This window comes from Cyprinodon tularosa, unplaced genomic scaffold (assembly GCF_016077235.1).
Source record: "Cyprinodon tularosa strain WSP-4 unplaced genomic scaffold, ASM1607723v1 ctg86, whole genome shotgun sequence".
NCBI classification, from domain to species: Eukaryota; Metazoa; Chordata; class Actinopteri; order Cyprinodontiformes; family Cyprinodontidae; genus Cyprinodon; species Cyprinodon tularosa.
In genome coordinates this window covers 425,998-432,887 of record NW_024039629.1, presented here as the reverse complement: position 1 = coordinate 432,887, position 6,890 = coordinate 425,998, and positions in this window count along the sequence as shown.

The following is a 6,890-nucleotide window of genomic DNA, read 5'->3' as shown; positions in this document are numbered from 1 at the left end:
ATAACTTATGGAAAACTCCAACGTATTTTAACTTCAACTTTATTTTGGCAGGATTACGATTCGTTATTGTGATTTATATGTGCTCCAAAGCAGCACATAAGCGTAAAGTTGAATAAAAAATTTTGGTGAATTGCATTTTTGTTTGGTTCTTAAACATTTTTTATAAATAAAAATCTCAAATTTGGAGTCTTCAGCCAAGTGGAAACACCACAAAGAAATCTCTGATGCGAGAATCAAGCCATTGTTGAAAGGAGGCCATGAGGAAATCTGTTGACAGTGTCTCATAAGCTAAGCAGGGTAAACAGTAAACATAGAGGAAGATTGTCTAGTCAGAATGTTGCGCAGAAAACACTGTGAAACTATCATCCACAAAGCCATAACACGGTGGTGGGATTATCATAGTGTGGATGATGGGGGGAAATGGAACGAGCTACATATAGAAGGTGAAACTGGAGATTTACCAATCAGCAGAAAAGTGACCCATCAGAGCATCATTAGATGGTTTACATTATAAAATAATAATGAATTGGCTCATGTTTCGGTTGCTACTAATAATGGCTGCAATACTTTCCAGATTTTTACAGAATAAATATGATAATTCTGTGGTTGTAACAACTTCAAATGTGAAAATTTCCAATGGGTAAGAATACGTGTGCAAGGCACTGGACGTAGAGGGGAGGTGGGAGCTTTTTCTTGGACAGTTTAATGAAATATAAAGCTCAATATTTGCATTAACAAGCTTTTTTAATGTCTTTTTCCCCCCATTAATCAAAGCATAGAATAAAAATTTTCATATGAAACAAGATATCAAATTTTCCATTTAAATACAGAGACATTTTCTGACCACAAATGATTGTGATTAATCTTTTGACTCACATTGTGCTCTTTCAACATGATGTAGTGAGTCAAGTTTAATTTAATTTTTTTTTTTAAATATGGCTTTTTAGTTTTTAATGAATAAGAAGCCCTTAGATGTTTAATGTTGGGCATTTTTTTAACTTGCTGAGAGCCCTTACGATTGGCTACATAATGTGATTACTAAATTAGTCTAAGGTCCTCCTGGCAGCAGATTGAACAGTAATAAAGTAGGAGCAGTAGACTCTCTATTAATGAATGAGACAGCTCATTATGCCGCATTCCTGAGGATTCAAGTTGTTTACTACTGTGCTGCAGTAAAAAGTAACCGAAGAGATGGATGAAAATTACATTACCTGCTGCAGGCTAAAAAGCAATAAGCCCACTAGTTAGTAACAGTCTAGAAGAAAAAGCCTGATTTCTTTGTTTTTAAGGAGGCTTGCATTGCTACATGACCTGTATACTTGGGCAGTACTTAGTTGGGCTGAAGGAAATGTGTCCCAGTGGGTCCGAGCTCCAAAAAGCACCAGTGAGTAGAAGCTCAGGCTTGAGGACAGTTTACATGGGTGGGCTTAGTGCAAGATTTGATGTAAAGTGGAAACAGCGTTTTTACAGATCAACACTGTTCTCTTTCCTGAGTATGCTGTCTGTGAACAGTACTCTAATAATTTGTCCTTAGGGTGCTTCACTGAGGATTTATTCATATACTAAAATTGTAGGTAAAAATGCAGATTGTGCTCAAAGCTAAATCCTGGAATGTTCTAGTGTCTGACATCTATCAGTGCCAGTCTTTTACCTGTTTACTGACTATATATTTATATATTATATATATATTTTTTATATATATATATATATATATATATATATATATATATATATATATATATATATATATATATATATATATATATATATATATATATATATATATATATATATATATATATATATACTGTATATCGGTATGTACCCTGTGTTTTTACAGTAAATCATTTCAGCAACTGGTTTATGAATATATATATAACATCTTTTACTACTCTTTTAAAGGTATATTTATATATATTCATGTGCAAATTTCACAAAGTAGAACATTGACTGTATGAACAGGTTATCTATGTTTTTGAGGAAAGGTAGCACTGTTTTGGTATAATCTGCCTGGCTTTGTGTAATCAGAAGAATTAGATGTTTAAAATGCCGCCACAAGTCAGTTCATCCCTTCGCTTATTTTTACCATACCCAAGACAGGCGTATCTCATTTAGAGATAGTCATGAAATGCTTAAATCTTGTTAAAAGTTCAATTGAATTGAATATTACTTAAATACAAAAAAAAAACACCTTGTACCACATCCTATATAGTAACCAAATAATATCTCCCCTGCAGGTATATATTATTACCCGGATTCAGATGTCGAATAACTTGTAAATTGAATATAGAAAGTAAGACGATATTTACCTGGTGGGTACGAGTTAATGCATGCTCGGTACAAAACGTTCCGTAGTCGGCATTTTAACCAGAAAATTCAAGCACTAACTGGACAAAACAAGTCAGCGAAGGGATCAAACAACCTGCAGCCTTAAAATACACACTTGGCATCAAGGCATAATAGCCTCACTTAATAATTTGGACTATAAAAGTTTCTCTTTAAAGGTTCTGTAGAAGAAAAACATAGAAACATGCTTATAATAGCCTTTAAACATGCGCTTGAAAAAAGATTTTTGTAAATGAAAGAAACGTTGCATATCACTTTGGCAAAGAAGGAATTAAAACATCTTTTTCAGCTATTGTACTTCACTTCTCTACCCTTCGTTAAAAAAAAAGTTTCTTTACATAGATAGAAAATATCTTTCTTTTTTGATATGCCACTGCACAGAAAGAGCAACAGACAACAAAAAGAACCCACAAGTCAAAAAAGAGAAGCAAAACAGACCAGAAAGGTTGCATAATTGAATTCACATTGACAAATAGAAAAGCAGAGTGTTGGAGAGTAGTAGACTGTTGACGGGGGCCTGCTTTTACAGTGAAAGTGACAAACTCAGTGACTGTAGCCACAGGAGGCTTGAGTCACTAATGAACGCTGGATAAACGTAAACCGAAGAAAAGCAGGACACATTTATGGCCCTCCGTCTCCTCACACTAAGGATATGTTTGTGTTTCGGACCTGAATGAAACCAGACATACCCACAGAACCCAAGAGCACAAGTTGAGTTCAAACTGCTTACTGCTACATTTATATATATATGTATATAGATATATATATATCTACAAATATATATATATGTATGTAAAGAAACCTACAGAAAGAGCACATGTTGAGCATGTGTATGACTGTTCTTCAGTAAAAAATAGTCCTCAAAGCAGGTCTGACCTATGGTTGATGCAGATTAGACCAGGGTTCTAGCTATGAAGAGACTTTCCAACCAGAGCTGCATATAGCACAGAACATTGGCTTGGCTTTTAAGCTCAAGGTCACTACTTAAGCTTTTGCTAGAAGCACTGTAAGTAATGGGTAACCCAACCTCTATTATTAGACATTACAGCATGTCATGTCAGAGAAATTGTCCTTTCCTATTGCATGTAGAGAGGACTGTACTGGTGGCACTGAGGCCCATAAACATCCTTGGAGGAAACTAAATCTGGAGATAATCACCTGTAGGAATCCAGGAGATTATGACAGTGGTGAAGAATGAAGGGGGGGAATTAGGGCTGCAGATGCTTCAGCAAAGACCAACTGTTGTCTTTCGTATCTGTGTAGTTGTGACTGGATACTGAGAAGGATCTCTGTGCAGCTTACATGTTGATATCATATGTTTAATGTGTGCTTCCTATTTATTTATATAGTGCTTTGTATGTGAATATTAAGTGAATGTAAATGAAGCAGTCCATCTGTGAATATTTAATTAGAGATACTGCAATCCAGGCTTTTTGGATCCAGATCTACACTATATTGCCAAAAGTATTTGCTCACCTGCCTTGACTCACATATGAGCTTAAGTGACATCCCGTTCCTAATCCATAGGGTTCAATATGACGTCGGTCCACCCTTTGCAGCTAGAACAGCTTCAACTCTTCTGGGAAGGCTGTCCACAAGGTTTAGGAGTGTGTTTATGGGAATTTTTGACCATTCTTCCAGAAGCGCATTTGTGAGGTCGCACACTGATGTTGGACGAGAAGGCCTGGCTCTCAGTCTCCGCTCTAATTCATCCCAAAGGTGTTCTATCGGGTTGAGGTCAGGACTCTGTGCAGGCCAGTCAAGTTCATCCACACCAGACTCTGTCATCCATGTCTTTATGGACCTTGCTTTGTGCACTGGTGCACAGTCATGTTGGAAGAGGAAGGGGCCAGCTCCAAACTGTTCCCACAAAGTTGGGAGCATGGAATTGTCCAAAATGTCTTGGGATGCTGAAGCATTCAGAGTTCCTTTCACTGGAACTAAGGGGCCAAGCCCAGCTCCTGAAAAACAACCCCACACCATAATCCCCCCTCCAACAAACTTTACACTTGGCACAATGCAGTCAGACAAGTACCGTTCTCCTGGCAACCGCCAAACCCAGACCCGTCCATCAGATTGCCAGATGGAGAAGCGCGATTCGTCACTCCAGAGAACGCGTCTCCACTGCTCTAGAGTCCAGTGGCGGCGTGCTTTACACCACCGCATCCGACGCTTTGCATTGCACTTGGTGATGTATGGCTTGGATGCAGCTGCTCGACCATGGAAACCCATTCCATGAAGCTCTCTGCGCACTGTTCTTGAGCTAATCTGAAGGCCACATGAAGTTTGGAGGTCTGTAGTGATTGACTCTGCAGAAAGTTGGCGACCTCTTCGCACTATGCGCGTCAGCATCCGCTGACCCCGCTCCGTCAGTTTACGTGGCCTACCACTTCGTGGCTGAGTTGCTGTCGTTCCCAAACACTTCCATTTTCTTATAATACAGCTGACAGTTGACTGTGGAATATTTAGGAGCGAGGAAATTTCACGACTGGATTTGTTGCACAGGTGGCATCCTATCACAGTTCCACGCTGGAATTCACTGAGCTCCTGAGAGCGACCCATTCTTTCACAAATGTTTGTAAAAACAGTCTGCATGCCTAGGTGCTTGAATTTATACACCTGTGGCCATGGAAGTGATTGGAACACCTGATTCCAATAATTTGGATGGGTGAGCAAATACTTTTGGCAATATAGTGTATATCTCAGTATGTAGTGTTGTTGTTTTTCCTATTGTTTTTCATCTTGTTTGTACAGAAATCCCACAGGCTCTATTAACTCCACTGCTACATTTTGTGTGCATATCTGCAGGTTTATTTAGATCTACAGGATTATATCAGTCTCAGATTGATCATTTCGTGCCAATATGCTCATTAACTTATGGCGTTAACTATGCTCCTTATTAATCTGCACTGTGGATTGAAGAGATCAGGGCTCATGATAGCAATCAGTCGACTTTAAAAGGTAATTAGGTCTAGTTTACAGAAAGTCTGTTGCTAATGATTGTGGCTTTTTCAATTGAAATGCTGCATCTAAACAATGAAATTAATGTGTATTGATGTAATTTAAAAGGTCTTGCTTCAATTAAGATATTATTCCACTGTGTGTGAATGTGAGACATAATTTAAGATCAATATTATGAGAATGTTGTTTTTTGTGTAAAAGTAACCCTAAAACAGAGTTTTTTAACCCTTTTGAACAACTTTTATTTGCAATCATTGCCATTAGCCCCATTAATTATAACAGTAATCTATTCACTGTTTTTTAGACTTCACATATTTTTACCTTTTGTGAAAATCCCTCCAGATTTCCATGTATTTCAAATTTCACAGCCTGAAGATTTTGAAAACTCACAGGGATTAACTAAAGTAAATTATGAATAGTTTTTACTCACATAGAAAATCACTAATTTCTTCTTTAAGCTGCCATGTTAACGTTTTTGGGACAGAGGCTGAGTTATTTAAGTTACAAAACCTAATAACAATACTTTTACAGACAGAAAACATCTGTGTAATATGTTATTATGATGCAGTTTATTTAATTATGGTGTATCTTTTGAAAGGCCTAAAATACCAAGACCATTTAAATTAGCAACAAAATGATCACCAGCCCCTAAGAGACATGAAATCTTTAATGGTGGCTTCAGTCCAAGATCTGATCTAAGAAGGACAATAATATACAGTCCCAACATATGGATCACTACTTTAAATACTATATTTATGTGCTAGTTTTCACATTTTGTCTGTTTAAATCTGATTGAATGTAATTTTTTAGCTTTACTAATTAATTTTTGTCCCTTTTTTGTTTGTATAAAAGCTTCTGACATGTATTAAACATATTTAAATACTATATTTTAATGTGAACCACAATTTGTCAAATAAATAGTGGAAGGTTAAAGTTAGTGCAAATTTAGTCTATGTATATGAAATTCAATTAGTTGGAAGCTCCATATTTAATTCTTGTATCACACCTCTAATCTCAGATTGTTGAAGTGTTTGTTGAATAAACGCCTCCCCATCATTTGGAAGATGTAGGTCCCATTATATGTTGAAATCTGCAGCTAAAGGATACTTACTGTTTCAAAATACGAAACCAAAGTTCAGGGAGGTGTCAGTGTTTGGTTATATTTAGCCTCGTCCCTAACGAATGACAGAAGTACACTGTCCTGGCTAAAAATGTCTTTAAAACTATACAACATGAGGTCCACTGCACTGTCTCTATATCTGGTTTCTTCTTTCCCACTGTGTTTGCTCCGTGCTCTAAATTATGCATTTGTTCATATCTGCGAGGACCGAGAAACACAATCATCATCCCAACAGGGGGCTGCCACAGTCTGCCACTCTTCCTCTCTTCTGCGTCAATCAAGGTGCACCACCGTCATCTTTTTTCTTTGTCTTCAAATCATTCCATACATTTTCTTTTACTCTGCATGCATGCTGAAATCCAGTAAGGAGAAGACAAAAAAAAGCTAAATTAAAAAACCCTCTGAGACTGAAAAAAACATCACAATCTCTTAGAGAGAAGCTACTGTACTGTTACACAGCTTG